Raw genomic sequence first — 18,216 nt, forward strand, 5'->3', positions numbered from 1 at the left:
CAGAGAATCTACAATATCAGAACTGGGAGGAGTTAGAAGTCCTCTCCTTCTAGTCTGTTTCTTTTACAGAAATTGAAACTCAAATCCAGGGAGGAGAAAGGAAGCGGAGTTCTTTGACAATTTCCATCCATTTTCCAGTATTTAAACAAACATAATTTTTGCTACAAAAATAAACCACATTACAGAAAGAATGACAAAGAAAACCACATTAATCCCAACACTATAATATAACCATTGGTATCATTTTGCTGCTATTTCTTTACAGTTTCTTTTCAGACAAATGTAATCATACGTGCATATAACTGTGTGAACTTTTTTCATTAGACTTTACCTTCTAAGCATTTTCACCATGTTACTAGAGTCTTCATAACCATCATTTTTAGTGAGCATATAATATTCCCTCAAAAAAAGATGGTAGTCATTTTTTCCCACTTACTACTTAACCATTTCTTTACTGAAAGGCATTTAAGTTATGCCCAAAGTTTCACTATCCTAATGCTAAATATTACTTTTTCACCTACTTATTTGCTTGGGTCAGACACACACTCCCATAAGCGGAATTGCTCTGAGGCAAAAAGCATGAACATTGGTAAGTCTCCCAGGACATAATAACAAATCGCTTTTTCTAAGACCGTACTCATTAACACAAGGGTCTACTTACACTGCATCCTCGCCTTTCATTGCACATCATGGCTTAAAGTGAAATCATAACTTGTCCATTTCAACGACTGACCAAAACATAAGCGTTCCAAGCTTCTGGCCCACCAACTCCCCACTGACTTTTGGAAATGACAATCAAGTGTGTACGGACACACACAAAGATGTCCCCTGAAGAGCATGACAGTGTGATATGTGCAAGTGTGTCAGAGTCTATGCAGAGGCACGCCATGGGGAAGGACTTCTATATTTTACTTTGCACACTTCTCTGTTGCTTTAATTCTTCACAGGGAGTGTAGTACTTGTATAATCAGCACGATGACAAAGATCTTTCCGGATATTTCGGAGAGAAAAAAAGCTTGCAAAAACTAGCACCTCCTTTTAATCTGCTGAACCAGAGTGCTGGTTCAGTGCATGCTAAGCCTTACCCAACCTTGACTTTTCTGTCAAATGGTGGTGATACTATTAATGAATGCCAGGATGACACTACTAATAACATAGGCTATTGTGTCACTTCAATGAGATCATCCCTGTAAGACTGCTTAGCACAATGCCTTGCATTTAGTAAGTATTAATAAATGTTAACTATATATTATTCTTTTATTCTGACTTGTCTTTTAGTCCCCTAACCCACAACCTTAGCCACACTTCTTACCACTTATTCCCACTTAGCTCCCAGGCCCCAGGGAACAAAGCCCATTTGAAGCCACATTAGCCACATACCTTTCCTGAGAATTCTGTTTGGCAAATCATAAGCCATTAACCCAGGAGCAGTGCAAAGGCATAATGAGGGAGGGAACCAGAGGCGCATGTACGTGTGTGGGCAGCGCACTTGAGCACGAATGAATGCCCATTCCATTCCAGATGGTGACAAGGACGCACAGCATTTGAAAATGGCAAAAATGAGAGCACTTATTTTCAGTAGAGCAACAGCTGGGGGGAAAAACACCCAGAGAAGTAAAAATTAAGAGTATCTGATTTTTTTAAGAACTGAAATCTCAAAGCACCCATAACGCTTAGAATCTCAAATATCTTATGCTTACTTTCAGGGAAAAAAAAACAACAAAACAAAAATCATTTTTAGAAAGAAAAGCTGAGTAGAAGGGCACTAAGCTAAGAGGCAATAACAGCAGGTGAAGTTCAGCAGAAGGGACCCTGCAGTCAGACCACTGGGGGCCCAAATCCTGGCCCTTCCACTGGCCTAGCTCTGTGAACATGGCCAACTTAATTTATTTCTGTGTGTCTCAGTTTCCTCACGTGGAAAATGGGGATAATAAAAGTACCTACTTTTCTAGTAGGGGGTTGTTGTGAGGATTAAGAGAGTTAATATGTAAAGGCTGGCCAGGTACTATTTTTGTATGTGGCTGTGTGTCTCAGCCCCTACTGCAGCAGCCAGCCCCCTGCCTGGCAAACCCTATGGCCAGTCAGGGAACCTCTGTGAGGGTCCCCATCCGTGGATGTGTCCATGGAAGGAGGGCCAGCCCCCATCTGCAGGCAGAGTTTTTGCTTCGGCTCAACCCCTCTGGAGAGAGTGGTCCAGTGAAAGAACACCCACCCTGCTGGCCTTTTTGCAGGCGCCAGGCTTTGACAGTCTCACAGAGATGGGGGTGGTGACTGGGTCAGGGGTGGTGGAGGGGTCTTGCAGTCAGGCCCAGGGAGGCTGACCTTGAGGGTTGTTGCTCCTAGAACGACCTCTGATTGGATTGCCTAGGAAGGCACTAAGGGCCTCCCGGCAGCTTCCGGTGTGGAGGTCAAGCTGCTGGCAATCCAGAGACCAGGAGGAAAGCAGGCAGGGCTTTGGGGGAAAGGGGAGCGATGGAGGGGCTCGTGTGGGAAAAAACAGAGGGGGAGGGGGGAAAAAGGGAGGGTTAAGAGGAAGGCAGTGGGTGGAGGAGGAGGCTGGAGGCAGCGGGGAAGGCAGGAGACCAAAGTGGGGCAGGGGATATTGAGGGGGGGAGGGAAGGAGGAGGAGGAGGTGAGAAGGAACCAGCAGGGAGGCAAGCGGGCCAGAAGGGGCGGCCCCGCCGTCCCATCTGAGTGTCTGTTTACTGAGCAGCCCCCCTTCCTCAGCAGAAAGGCAGCCTCGGCCTTTCTGGCCTATTCTGGCCTTTTCTGTCCTGATTGCATCCACACGCGCCTCCGACGCACTAGTCAGGCAGCCGCTGGGGAGGACTCGGCAGGAGCCTCAAATGCCACCTACTCCCCGGCCTCTCTCCCAGTTGATGCTTCTATTTTAGGCACCACATTATTTCCTGCTGTGATTTTTTCAGCCTTCTAATTCGGGCTCTGAGGTAAGCCGTGACATCCGCTCCGGCTCCCGCAGCCTCCCCCCTCCCGCCCCCTGGAAGCGGCGATGCGACCCTTCCCTGGGCGGCCACCCCTGCGCCCCGCGCTGCGCAGCACCGGGGACTTCAGGGAGTCACTCAGCCACAACGGCCCCAAAGGAGGCTTTATGAGGAGGGCTTTACACCCCCCTCCTCCCCACCCCAGGACCGATGAAAGGCTCGCGAGAATAGATCTCTAGGCAAGGGTTTAGAAAAAAATGACAGGGACCAGGTATAAATTATGCCACTGGGTCTCGGTAGATGCTTGGGAATCGGTGGTTTTCAAGTCTTTTTTGGACAAAAGCCCCTTTGAGAATCTGATGAAAGCTATGCACCCTTTCCCCAGGAAGTGTACTCAATGCAACCCCCCCCCACCCCCCCACACACAGACCCTGAAATTCTCTCATAATGTCAGGGTCCTGTATGCCACTCTAGGTGTCCAAAGACCCTAGGTCAACAGCCCAGCTCAGAGGTCCCCATAGAGCATCTCATAGAGCAGCTCCTCTTGCCAGTTTCCTCCCAACCAGACTCACTTCTCCCTTCTTCCTTTTCTCTCCTCCTCGGGGTTCTGCTTCTTTATATTTAATCAAGGTGTGTTTTTAAAGGCGGCTTTGTATGTGCAAAGATTTCACCCCCAAATGGGCTAAGGGAGGTCAGACTGTAAAGTGCTTACTTGGGGTAGTGGACTCGCCCCTCATCTCCGGTCTACTTTATTTCCTGGGTCCTGTCTAAGTGGTGGTAGGAGAGACGTGGCACTTGGACTTGAGCAGATTTGCACTGGAATCCAACACCTGGTAGCTTTGTACCTTGACGTCCCTGAGCCTCCATTTCATTTGCACAGTGGGAACTCCATTAATAAAGTTTCCCTCACAGGACTAAGTGAGGCAGTGCAAAGGGAGGCAGCTCTCAAAGGTATTTCTCTGCCAAGGGAGGGGCGGGGTCCAGTTTACTTCTCAGTCACTCAGACCTCGTCTGCTGCCCTGCAGACTAGGCAGCACCCAATAAAGTTTTTGTTTTCGTTTTTAATGCTGATGGGAAAAATGAGTCCTAAATAAGGAAGTGACGTGAGATAGCTCCAGAATGATGAGTGAGAAGTCAAGAGCCCATCCCCAAGCAAATGGAGCAGCCAGCATGGAAATCAGCCTTTGTAATCTGGCTCTGGATTCAGAAGCTCTCCTTTTCCCACACCTGTTAAAAGGGCCCCTCGTTCTCTTCCTCTCTCTATGGAAGCCTTCCCTACCACCTACAGACCTGCCTCCCTACCCCCCCTTCCTTGGTCCCTAAGGTGCCCACTGTCGATTGTCTTAGTTCCTTCCCCCAGCCCTGTGAGATGCCTCTACAGTGCCAGAGTCACCTCTACTTCCTAAATATGCGTTCTCAGTGTGATGCCCTCCTCAGTGTCCAGTTCCAGGACCTTTTCTCAGTTCCCTGCTCTCTTGACTTCTGGACCTGTTTCCTGACATTAGACACGGCTCTTCTCAAGCTCTCTTCTCCTGAGCTTCGACAGCGATACCCCAACTTGGTTCTCTTTCTGCCTCTCTGATTGCTCTTTCTCTACATTGGCTCTCCTTCTCCTCTGCACCTTTCTAAGGGTGGCTATGCCCAGGGCTCATCACATTGCCATCAGTTCCCCCACCCTTTGCCCTCTGCCCTTTGGTGGCAGTGATGCTGGTGGTTTCAGCTATCTCATCTGCGCTGCCAGCTTGAGTTGCAATCCCAGCTTCACCTGCCGTTGTCATCTCAAAATCAACATATCTAGAAATGAATTCTTCATCTTCGCCCAAGTCAGCTTTCCCTCCTGGCTTCCCTTTTCTGTTTGGGGTATGACATCCCCCTGGTCACCCAGGCACAAAGGTGCCATCAACTTTGACTCTTCTGCCTTCTCCTCCCACCTCCACACCAGCGCCAAATCTTGTCCATCCCTTTGGGATCTCTCTGGCATCCATCCCTTCCTTCCCTTTCCCACCTCCGTTCACTAGCTCTCCCCTAACCCTAACCCTAACCCTAACCCCTAACCCCTAACCCCTAACCCTAACCCTCTGATGGCTGCAGTAGCTTCCTGGCTACTTTTTCTACCCATAGGTTCTCCATTCTTTATAATAGGTCAACTCTGGGGCACCTGGGTGGCAGAGTCGGTTAAGTGTCTGCAAGATCATGACCTTGAGGTTCGTGGGTTCTAGTCCCACGTCGAGCTCTGGGCTGACAGCTCAGAGCCTGGAGCCTGCTTCAGATTTCTGTGCCTCCCTCTCTCTCTCTGCCCCTCCCCTGCTTGCACTCTGTCTCTCTCTCAAAAATAAATATTAAAAAAAATTTTTTTAAGTAGATTAACTTCTGAGTCAAGACCCATCTCCATTATAGCTTTCTCAACCATCTGAACTACTTTAGCTCATCTTGCCTGTTCCAGTCACTTTGCCAGGGCATCTGATCTTGCCAGGTATCTCTCCTATTGTTATTTAGCATCTCACATTTTTCACCTAAATTGGAAGCCCCTAGAGCTCTTTCTCAGCCCCTGATCTGAGCTCTCCCAGGACCAGCCAGGACCCCTGGTGTTGCACCCTGGCACTTAACACGAGTGCTTCTGACTCCTCAGTGTGTCCCCTATTTGGTCTGGGTCATTTCAGCCCTCTTTTTTTATGAACCAAGGAATGCCCTTCACCATAAAGCAGAGAACCTAAATTCCAATGCCCAGAGGGACCAGCAGGTCATGAAGACAGGCCAAGTATACAATGACAGGGTGATGGGAGATGGCATCTACATCCCGTGTCCCCAGTTGGAGGGGTGGCTGCTACTCGGTCCTCCTTCATTGCCATTGGGCCAGGTACAACTAGATTTTCCAGCTTTTCAAAAGAAACAAATATGGATTTTTATGGGAAATTTCCCAACTTTTAAAACACTGTGCAAGCCAAACACAACACCACCGCAGGCTAAATTCGGCCTGTAGGTAACCCTGGACATAAAGGTTTTCTGCATCGTAATTATTCTTGACATGGCAGAAAGCACTTTGGACTGGGAGCATCTAGTTACAGTTGAATCGGTAAGAAGCTGTGTGACCTTGGGTAAGTTACCTCCTTTGTCTGGGCCTCAGTTTCCTCATCTGTACACGAAGGATCCTATTAAATGATCCCCAAAGCCTTTTCAACTTGGTAATTCCGTGGTTCCTCAGTTCATCCTGAATGGTGGGGGAAATGCCATTGAAGTAAATCGTCTGGTTATGAGATTTACCATAAATACACACTGAACATAGATGACCACATTTGACAGAACGAGAATACAATAAGGTATTGGTTAACTGAGATTCTCCAAGGTTAACTGGAAAATCCCCTTTTAATCAAGCTTATTGTTGTAAGACTTTCTAAAGTACTGGCCTCCAGTTTCCTGCCTTTCTAAGCACAGGAGACGCAGCAATGCTGGGTGAGGGGAACTGATGAGTCAATGTCTGGGGGCGACTCTGCCACCTGGGCTCATGCGGGCGGCAGCTGAGCAGGCTGGGAGGTCTCTCAGGCCACTCCCAGCCAAGGAGCTGCTAACGCTCAAGGACCAGTGGCTGAGGCCAGAAGATAACTACACTGAGGCCTCACAGCTTCTTTGCAAAACTCGGACTCCTGGGAGCAGACCACAGCTGTAAGCTGGGAATTAGTTGAAAATTGGCCCTGCCTGGAATGTATGTCGAGGCTGAATGTCATGAGCTCCTTCCCACCAAAAACAGTAAGAACTTTGCAGCCCAGCAGATCTTAGCTGGAATCCAGACTTCCAGTTCTTAGCTGACTTCAGGCAAACACCTTAAGCTTTCTGAGCCTTAGTTTCTTCATCTATAAATTGAAGAGAACAGCAGCCTCTACTAGAGTTGTTACAGGACTAGGGAAATAGCGTCCGCTAAGTGGCTCACGTGGTGTTTGAAGTTTACTAAGTGCTAGTTAAATGGAAATCATTATTCTATTAGGAAGTAACACCTTTTATCATTTTTTTAATTTTTTTTTAATGTTTATTTATTTTTGAGACAGAGAGAGACAGAGCATGAATGGGGGAGGGGCAGAGAGTGAGGGAGACACAGAATCAGAAGCAGGCTCCGGGCTCTGAGCCATCAGCCCAGAGCCCGACACGGGGCTCGAACTCACGAACCGTGAGATCGTGACCTGAGCTGAAGTCGGACGCTCAACCGACTGAGCCACCCAGGCGCCCCACACCTTTTATCATTTAAAATCCACTCTGATTCTTTAGTTTTTTTCTTAGTAGGGTTAGAAAGTAAATACCAGTCACCTTCTACTTTCCACAACAGACATTTGAGAAACCAACTGTTTACAAGATTAGATGTTGTCTCTAGCTCCCTCCTCCCTTCCATCCTGCCCTGTCATCCTGAAATAGTGACACCAGCCTTACAATCAGAACCAACACTTCCATCTTGCAGCCACCATACTAATCACTGGTTCAGTCAAGAACATCAATGGATGGAAAAGTTTGGTGAGAGCAGTGTATTCACAGGCTTAAAGTATCTCTCCTTAAATTACTTGTTAATGATAAAGGGAAAAAACCAGTAACTTTACAGTGGAGGAATCTGGCAGACACCTCCTTAACCAAGTTTTTGAAGTTAATGTCACCAATACTGGAACAAGCAGACATCACGTGGTTCCCAGTAGGATGCACTAAGAAGGATACAGCATCACTTCTCTGAAACTCCTGTCCACAAACACCTAACCTGAATCTAATCATGAGAAGACATCACACTACACAAAGCTGACGGACATGCTACAAAATGGCCTATACTCTGGAGAAATATCTATGTCATGGAAGAGAAAGAAAGGCTGAGGAACCGTTCTGAATTTAAAACCAAGGGGATATGATAGTTAAAGAGGAATGTGTGATCCTGGGTTGGATCTTAAACTAAAAAAGTATTATAAAGAATATTATTGGAACAATTGGATAAATTTAATACATATTGTACCTTAAGTATTGATGTAAATTTCCTGATTTTGATTTTGTGTAAAAGAATATCCTCGTTCTTAGGAAATTCACAGTTGGGGCGCCTGGGTGGCTTAGCCAGTTAAACCTCCAACTCTGGATTTCGGCTCAGGTCATGATCTCACGGTTCGTGATCTCATGGTTCCCCACGTTGGGCTCTCCGCTAACAGCATGGAGCCTGTTTGGGCTCTCTCCCTCCCTCTCCCTTGCTCGTGCACACCTGTGCGTGCACACACTCTCTCACTCTCTCTCTCTCTCTCTCTCTCTCTCTCTCTCTCTCAAATAAAGAAAATAAACAAAAAAAAAAATTCACACTGAAGTATTTAAGGGTAAAGATGTACAATGTGTGCAACCCACTCTAAAATCACTCAAAAAAGAAAGAAAGAAAGAAAGAAAGAAAGAAAGAAAGAAAGAAAGAAAGAAAGAAAGAAAGAAAGAAAGAAAGAAAAGAAAATCAGTATAAACATGGAAAAACGCAAGCCAGGAGAAAGAATATTAAAACAAATGCTCACATCCGGTGAACTTGAGAAAACAGTACACAGGAATCCTCTGTACTAGCCTTGCAGGTTTTGATCAGCTGAAATTATTTTAAAATTAAATGTAAGAAAGAGAAAACAGCCAGAGGCGGGGGGGTGCCAGGTACAGAGCCTTACATGGTGAAGTAGAAAGAGCCGTGACTTGGAGACGAGGCTCAAACCCAGCTCTACCAACTGCAAGATACTTAAAATCCCTTGACTGTGTCTCTTCACTCCAAAATGTACATAATAATAATGCCTTGCTCTTAGGGTTATCGAGAGGACTAAATGAGGCAGTCTATGAAAATCTGGCGCATGCCAATGTATTATTCTCATATTCTACAAGTATATGCTGCTAAGGGTCCTGAAGTGATAAATACAAGCAGAATTCTTACCCCTACACAGCTTTTACTGTAGTCAAAAAGGTGGCAAATAACCAAAACAGGCAGACATATAATTACAAGTTGCCATACATTCTATGGGGGTCATGGAGTTGTGGCAGGAGAACTGGGGGACCGTACCGCATATGGGGGTGCAGGGTTAGGGAAAGCCTTAGTGAGGAAATGGCACTTAAGCTAAGACTGACGAACTAAGAGGGAGGGGTTGACAGTCAGTGGTGGGAGCAGCAAGGGCAGAGGCCCTGAGTGGGCAAGAACTCAGTGCAGGCAAGGAACTGTGACATTCTCTCCTCTGTGAGAGCATTTAGAACTCCTTGAAAGCTCCTTGAGGTGAGGGGCAGTGGAGCACGCGGCACAGATTGGACCTCCATTAGTGTTTGATGAGTGAACAAGGGAATGGGTATCCCTTGGTTTCAATATTTGCCATGAGGAGATCTACCCTTTCCCAGCCCTTCGCAGTACCCTGTAACAGAAAGGAAGGTTTCTTTTGAACTTGCAGCTCTGGCATTTACCCCTCTGTGGGCAATTTGCTTAGATCACAGAGCTGGAAGGGACCCCAAAAATCCCACGCTCCCACCTCTCGAGTTGGAAGGAAGGAGCAGAGGTCCAGACTCAGGACAGACTTGCCAGAACCCATAGACCCGGTTGGGGTCTAGTTCTGGTGCCTTCCCCAGCCCCTCAGCCTGCCTTGTTTATTTGTTCAACAAGTTTGTTTCAGCCATGGCACAGCCTGTTCTGACACTGGAACATTTATGAGATGAGCCAAAAAATCACAGAAAAATGGTCTGCTCTTGGAGCTAAGGGGCGGGGCAGCCAGGGTGGGAGACAGGTTTCAGGCCAGCTCTGGGGCAGAGTTCTGGCTTATCCTTTGCTGTCTTTTTCCCTTCTGCCTTGGGAACCAAAGGGACTCCAGTGGGATTTCCCGCCTCAGTTTCTCCAGGGCCATGATGTGGGAAGACTAGTACATTCGACCATAACATTTCCAGTTCTCACCTCCACCCTCATTAGCTCCATTCCAAAACCCAGCTTCCACCCACTGAGTTCATGCCACAGCCTGATGCACCCGATCAGCCCAAGGATGGAGGAGGTGCACAGTAGTGGCACTGACCTGCCCCCTCTGCCTGCAGTGTCCTCTTTCTCTCTGCTTGGGGACTCTAGCTTATCCTTCCAAATGCAGCAGTCATGCCGCCATCTCTAAAACGAACTGACTCCCGACATTGTCTGCTAGCCACTTCCCAAATTTTAAAAAGCCCAACCACGGCAAACGAGATAGCCGAGATGCTGATTTCTTTGCTTTTGTCTGACTGGATACCTACTCGGTGTCGTAATGCTAGTTCTTATCTTGTGTTGATCAAAAGCATTCATTTGCAGTTACATAAATAATCAATTACCAAAAACTTAGAAGTGAATAATTAATAAATGCAGGGGCTTTTTTGGCTGACAACATAATTTATTGAAACCTTAATTAAGCCTAGGGTGGGAGAGGGGATGGGGCTAGGATGACAAAAGGAGTCCGGATGGTAAAAAGGTGACTCTAAGGTCCTATGCAGCCCTTTGATACACATGGCTGCCTCATTTCCCCCGAAGGCCTGGTACATAGTAGATACTCAGAAAGTATTCGTTGAATGTATGAGTGTGTGAGGATGATGACACTCCCTGGCCCCTGGGATCATTCCCCTTCTGCCCTTTTACTCCAGGCAGCTCCCCAAGAAGCAGAGTCTGGCCAGCTGTGGGAGGTGCTGTTCTCCTTCACTTCCAAGATTAGCTCAGACCTTAAAAATCACAGCACGGCGCCTGCTCCTTTCATGCCAAGGAAAACAGTAGATGTCAGAAGCCTCCTTAGGTATCTGGAAGAGAACAGCTCCTTCTGCTCCCTCCCTTCCTTGTATGAGGTCATTGAATCAGGATGACAAAGCAAACAGTGACATGTGTTAGGACTTGTTCCTGCCCTGATTCCAGGCTTCTCCAGCCCCTCCCTCCTCCCAATCTTCAGAATGGCAGCCCTAGGTGTGGACAACTAACTGAACTAAACTCAGTCCTTGGGATCCTGGGAAATGGGTGCTAGTTAGGAAGCATCTTCTACAGTAGTCAACAGAAGGTCCTGGAGAAACCTCAGTAAAACAGGGAACTGGGATATTAGCACCACTGGACACTTGCACAGACGTTTCCCAGGCTTCAGTGTGCTCTCATCTATTCTCATTTGAGTTACGGAAAGCAATACTTCTCCGACTTTGCAGATGAGAAAACTCATTTAAGGTCGGCAAGTTAATCAGGGCTACATGGCTTGAGGGTCACAGAGCCAGACTTGAAATGAATTTTATGACTCTAGTTCCATCTTCCCACCTCATGACAATTCCTTGACCTTCAGTCATTGGTACACCTGCTTCATGCTTTTTGGCTATTGCATGCCACCATAATATTATTTACTTAACAATTTTCTTTAGATAAACTCAAAAAATGGACTTCCTTCTAAGCAACAATATGTATGCACCTGTGTATATGTATAAATAATATATGTATATATTTGTATGTGTAACTGCTAAAATTAAACATTTTTATCCTCATCCCCGAAAGTCAACTCCTAGATAACACCAGGGATGCCAGTGCACTCTTTGAGAAACTGTCCAACTGTCTTCCATCAACCTTGCATTACTAAGGACGGATCTTCACAGGCTGGCAGCCAAGTGGCTGCCCTTGTTGAAGTGCCCCACCAGTGGGATGGCTCAGGGCTCACACTGTTGTTAGGGCTGTGCCTCAAAATCACAGAGTTACTAAATCATGGAGGATAAGAAAGAGATCATGGAATCCAACTCCCAAGGGGCAGGGCCTTCTGCCAGTCACAGCCCTAAAGATGAAAGGGGGCACCATTCAGAGACATAAAGATGAATCAGAGGTAGTCCTGACTGTTAAAAAAAATTTTTAATGTTTATTTTTGAGAGAGAGAGAGAGAGAGAGAGATCACAAGCTGGGCAGTAGCAGAGAGACAGAGGGTTAGAGGATCCGAAGCGGGCCCCACATGCTGACAGCACACAGCCCGGCGGGGGACTCAAATCCACAAACTATGAGATCATGACCTGAGCCGAAATCAGATGTTTAACCAACTGAGACACCCAGGCGCCCCGGTCCTTGCTCTTAAAAACTCAGAGCTGACAAACATAAACAACCGAAAACTAGAAGGAATAAGCAAAGGATCTAGAATCAGAGAAACTCTAGACTTGGTTCCACCATGAACTTGGCATGCCTTTGGGCAAGTCACTTCTTGTTTCTGAGCCTCAATTTCCTTAAACAGAGATGATAACATCTCTTCTTTTTACCTCTTAAGACTAACAGGAGATTCATTTTTTTTTAAACACATCAAAACATCAAGCTGTGCCCCTTAATCATATACAAATTTTATTTGTCAATTATACTTCAATAAAGATGGGGGAAACGGGTGTGAAAAGTCCTCTGTTAAAAAAAAACAAACCATAAAGCTGTAATATAACGTGTAAGTACTAAATAGACAATGCCCAAACTCCTCCATAGAATTGGCATCACTGCTGGAGAATGACTTTCTCAAGGTGAAGTGAAGCACCAGCAACGACAGGTCGGGAAGAGATTTGGAGAGCACCATTTGGGCCTTACCAGCATCCCTGACTTCCTGCTCTCAGATCGTGGGCCCAGGAAAACATTGGTGAACTGAACCAGCTCGCTGCGCATATCTCTTGCAGAATCTTTATTTTCTTCTCTGATTTGTACTCTTCCTTCTGCTTTGAAACATTTTCTTCTGGCTTTCTGCCCAGTGTGCAAGTTGACTGCATAGTAATGGGTCTCTACTGCCCTCTTGTGGTTGTTCTCAGACACAGCTGCACTGACTTTTGAAGGGGTGTGCGTGACAGCCTGAGGAAACCAGAGCCAACCCTCAAGAACAAGATTTTCCAGGGCCAGCAGAGGACTTAAAGCCCAAATTAAAGCCAGCTGCTGGAACCCAGAGCTCCTTGACGGGAAAGGGTAGTTCTGCCTGGTTTTGCCCCAAACAGGACAGGAATCCAGGCGGTCTGTCTGCATTAACCCTACTAAAACCATCAGTTCCTAGATTGTCCAGTTTGTCTGAAGCAAGATGTTGGAAATGAAGGCAGCTCTGAATCACCTTCTCTACCCAGATGATCCAAGAATAGAAAGGGCCAGGACTAGAACTTCCAAACTCCACTCATTTAAAGCAACAGATAACTGAGTCCCCATTTCGTGAGTAGGTGCCACGGGGTTTGGGGGGGGAGAGGTATAAAATAAAATAGAGAATTCCTGTTCTCAAAAGCTCATAAAGCTTACACGTGTAAATAACTCAAAGCACACATATAATTAACAGACACTGGGGCACTGGAGTAAGGGTCGTGTACAAGGCTGCTGAGGGAAGGAGAGATTCATGACGACCATGGGGGATCAGGGTTTTCTGAAGGTAGTGAGACTCAAGCTGGACTTTTTTTTTTTTTAATGTTTATTTATTTTTGAGAGAGAAGGAGAGACAGAGTACACGCAGGGAAAGGGCAGAGAGAGAGAGGGGAGACACAGAATCTGAAGCAGGCTCCAGGCTCCGAGCTCTCAGCACAGGGCCCGACGTGGGGCTGGAACTCACAAACTGTGAGATCATGCCCTGAGCTGAAGCTGGACTCAAGCTGGACTTTTTAAAAATGACTGGCATAGGGGCGCCTGGGTGGCTCAGTCGGTTAAGCGTCCGACTTCGGCTCAGGTCATGATCTCGCAGTCCATGGGTTCGAGCCCTGCGTCAGGCTCTGTGCTGACAGCTCAGAGCCTGGGGCCTGTTTCAGATTCTGTGTCTCCCTCTTTCTCTGACCCTCCCCTGTTCATGCTCTCTCTCTGTCTCAAAAAAAAAAAAAAAAAAAAAAAAAGTTAAAAAAATAAATAAATTTTAAAAAATAAAATAAAATAAAAATGACGGGCATAAGCAGACATGAGCAAGGAAAACCACAATGAAACTAACAACAGCTACATTTGGGGGGAGCTGATTATGTGTCAAGCGCAGCTAAAGGGTTTTATAGATATCTGTTATTTAATCTCCACAAGACTATGAGGCATTATTTTCTCAATTTGATAGACAAGGAAACCGAGGCTTAAGACCATGTACAGCAAAACTGATAGAAAATATAGGAAGAAATAAAAGCAAAAGGTGCATTTGAGGAAATAGTCTATTATTACTAGCGTATCTGGTACACCGGGTCAGATGGCAGAAAGGAAGGGATAAGGGCATATGGGGTATATGATTAGAAAGTACACCAACCCTGTAATAAGGGTTTTTAAAGCCTCAAATGAATTTAGACCTCAGCTTTTGGCTACTGAAGAACATTTGAGATTTCAGAGCACAAGATTCTGCTCAGGGATGCATTTTAAGATAACTCAGATGTATGGAGGAAAGCTTGGCGATACGGGGATAAGAGGAAGGGAGGTCTGTGAAGAGTCATGGGGAGCTCCATGGGGAGCTGGGGTCAGGGCAGTGGTCAGGGCAAAGAGATGAATCTTAAAACCTCTACATCCAGAAATTGTTAAGACTGACTTGGGGGAATGAAGAAAATGGAACTACCTTTGGTGGGAACCCTTGTCCCCTCCCATGCTGAGCTCTCCAACCCACCTCTCAACACCAGGTCTTACTGGAAGAAGGGAAACTTCTGGTCTCCCATGGAATGGAAGCCTCAGTCCCACCCTGGACCATGGTTGTGCCAAACCTCTAAGACCAAGCAGGCCAAAGTCACTCCAAGACCAGAGAAGAAATCTTGAAAATTATTCTCAATGCCCACATCAAGTGAAGAATCTCAGGATCAAAGAGCAGCCTGTCACAGAAGAGACCATGCCAGTTTGATGCTGTGACCCACTTCCCAAAGGTCAGGGAGAGTTTTATGTCATTTCCCAGCAGTCTGTCCAAACCTGGTTGGGTCCAAACAGGGTTGGATCAAAACCCTGTATGGGAATACCGCCCCCGCCCCCTGCCCAAGGGGCTTGGATTCCTGCTTTTGACTACGATGGGGCTGGGCTGGCGGGCTTCCCTCTGGCTCCCACTCTCAGGAAGCCGGCCACAGCTGCTGGCTCCTTGTCACACCATATCCGGAAGGTGGCAGCATTTCAATGGTAAAGCAACAGATGCCGAGGCCCTGGCTAACAGCTTCAAAGTTTGTTGAGAATTGTGTCATATTTCCCAAAAGAGCTAACTCCATCCAGTTCCAGAAGTGGTAACGGGTAAAGGCTTAGGCTACAAGGAGACAGTGAGGCTTCATAATTCCTATCCTAGATTGGGGCAGTTCCAGGGAAAATATTTATAGCAGCCACTCAACAAACATTTGAATGTACCAGGCACTGGGCAAGCTCCTTAGAAATTTCCTAAAGCAAAGAAAGAGACTTGTTTTAATGTTAACTATATACCCTTTTTTTCTCTCCAGAATCCTGCTCACTATGGCACTTACTTTATCTTTTTCTTCCAATAAGCGAGGCCCCATACCACAAAAAAGTGCTCCCAATAGCAAAGAAAGGGCAACTAGCTGTTCAAGACTGGGGTCTGCCCGCAACATTCCCACCTGCCACCTGGTCTTTAACCCCACCTGCTGCTGGTGCCCCCTGACTTTTAGGTCCATCTAGTGGAAGACTGCAATTGTTTTCCACCCCCTCCTACTAAGATGCAGACTTCTAGATCTAACTACTTTCCTGACATCTTTACTTAGATGTCTCAATGGGACATCAAGCTCAACTTGTCCAAAACTGAACTTTTATTCTCCTCTGGCTCTACCCCCTCCTCCCAGCAATCCGTCACTCAGTCTCAGCTACTGCACTTTTCAAAATATTGCTAAGACCCATTTACCTCTCTGCATTTCAATCTCTACTTAGTACAAACTGCCATAATCTCTCCCTGGTGTTCTGTAGCAGGCTTCTAACCTGGCTTCCTGCATCCTCTTGATCTCTTCCCTCCTTCCTCCGCACTGTAGCTTGGGTGTTCTTTTAAAAACCCAAATCTGGGGGTGCCTGGGTGGCTCAGTCGGTTGGGCGCCCGACTTCGGCTCAGGTCATGATCTCACAGTTTGTGGGTTCAAGCCCCGCATCGGGCTCTGTGCTGACAGCTCAGACCCTAGAGCCTGCTTCGGATTCTGTGTCTCCCTCTCTCTCTGCCTGCCCCGCTCAAGCTCTGTCTCTGTGTCTCTCAAAAATAAATAAACATTAAAAAAAAAAAAAAAAAAGTCTGGGGGTGCCTGAGTGGCTCAGTTAGTTAAGTGTCAGATTCTTGATTTCTGCTCAAGTCATTATCTCATGGATTGTGAGTTCGAGCTCTGCGTCGGGCTTTGTGCTAACAGCACAGAGCCTGCTTGGGATTCTCTTTCCCTCTCTCTCTGCTCCTCCCCGGCTCACTTGCTCTCATGCATGCTCTCACTCTCCTATTCTTAAAAATAAATAAATAAACATTTAAAAAAATAATAAAATAAAAACCCAAATCTGCTCATTTCACCATCACTAACACCCAAATGGCTTCCCACTGCCTTTTAAATATAAAGGCAGATGTGATACAGAACTCCTGGGGAGGCCAGGACAGCTGACCAGGGATACTTTGCTTTTAATTAACCTATTGTGTTCTTGCTGTAACAGTATTTTTTGTAATGACTAATAACCTTATTTTAATGTAATAATGTAATGACTAATAATTTAATGTAATAATGTAATGACTAATAACCCAGGAGACTGGGTCACATTGATTCCTGGTAACCATAAAACTACAACCTCCCAGTTCAGGAAGGGATAACTAGCCTTTCAAATAGAAACTTCAAACTGAGATATTTACTTCTTAAAGTTCCTGTAAGGAACACCCTGAGCCAGATGGAACCTTGAAGATGAATTAGCCTAGAGCAGGGGTTGGCCAACAACGGCCTGAGGGCCAAATCAGGCCTGCCACCTGTTTTCATAAATATTTACCGGAACACAGTCACACTCACCCGTTTGTGTCCTGACTATGCTGTCTGCACTCCAATGGCAGAGTCAAATGCTTGTGACAGAGACTGCATGGCTTGCACAGCTTAAAGTACCTGGCCGTTAACAGAAAAGTTTTGCTGACTATGCTCCAAAGGTCAGGCTGCATGTGAAAGTCACCTGGAGTGCTTTTTAAAAGGGCTCACATCAGAGGTTCTGATTAAACTGATTTGAGGTGGAATCTAAGCACTAATATTAAAAACTTAGAAACAAAAAATTTCCCTCAGTGACTCTAATATGCAGCCACAGTTGAGAATCACTGATTTGATCTAGTCTCCTGTCTCATAGATGAGGAGTCAAGCCTATAGGCCAGGATTTGTCTCCTGTTTGTAATGAGTAACAACTACTAATATCTACAAAGCCCTATACAGCACATCCCTCTATATTATCTCACTTGACTCTTTTTTTTTTTTTTTTAATATTTATTTATTTTTGAGAGAGAGAGAGAGAGAGAGAGAGCAGGAGAGGGGCAGAAAGAGAGGGAGACACAGAATCCAAAGCAGGCTCTAGACTCTGAGCTGTCAGTACAGAGTCCAATGCATGGCTTGAACCCACAGACTGTGAGATCATGACCTGAGCCGAAGTCAGATGCTTAACTGACTGCGCCACCGAGGCACCCCTCTCATTTGATTCTTACGACAAATCTGAGGTTCAAAGAGCAGGAAGCACTTCTGTCCCTGCTTCACACATGATAGAACTGAGGCTCAGGAGATTTAAGTCATGTCCCCCCAAGTCTCCTATTTAGTAGAGGGAGCTAAGACTCATGTGCGTGTCTTCTGAATTACTGATGCTCATTGTACAAGTTACGTATTTATGACTTATTTTGGCATATGGAGTCCTATTTGCTGTCAGGGTCTCCAGAGCATTTAGAAACCTACCTTGCTAAACAGACTATGCTCTGCAGAGCCACTAGGATTCGTCATGGTCACTGTCAGGGTAGAGTAAGAGGGTAAGGATGCAGGTGAGGGGAGAGGATGCATGTAGGCGTATATCTATAGATCCCATCTCCGTGCCCTCACTTAAACCAGAGCAGGTGTATTTTTACCTGTTCAAGCATTAGGATCCCACATACAATTGTATGAATAAAGAGTTCCGCCTTTGAAGACCACTGACACGGCTCGGACCTTTGCTTACCGTTTCAATCCAAGATAGCAAGGTCACTCTGCCCCCAAATTCCTGCCACTTCTTACATCAAGTTCTTCCCTGTTGGTCTTAATGAAGTCAAAAAGAATAGTTTCTCATAATATCAGTATAGGTACTGTTTTTTGAGAAATGAAAGGCATTACTTTCAGCAGACCAGACTTCCCACATCTGACAGGGTAACTGACGTTTCTTGTTACTGCTCCCTGCCTCACTCACACATACCATATA

The sequence above is a fragment of the Panthera pardus genome, unplaced genomic scaffold (genome assembly GCF_024362965.1).
Source record: "Panthera pardus isolate Hobbes unplaced genomic scaffold, ASM2436296v1 HiC_scaffold_26, whole genome shotgun sequence".
Lineage (NCBI taxonomy): Eukaryota > Metazoa > Chordata > Mammalia > Carnivora > Felidae > Panthera > Panthera pardus.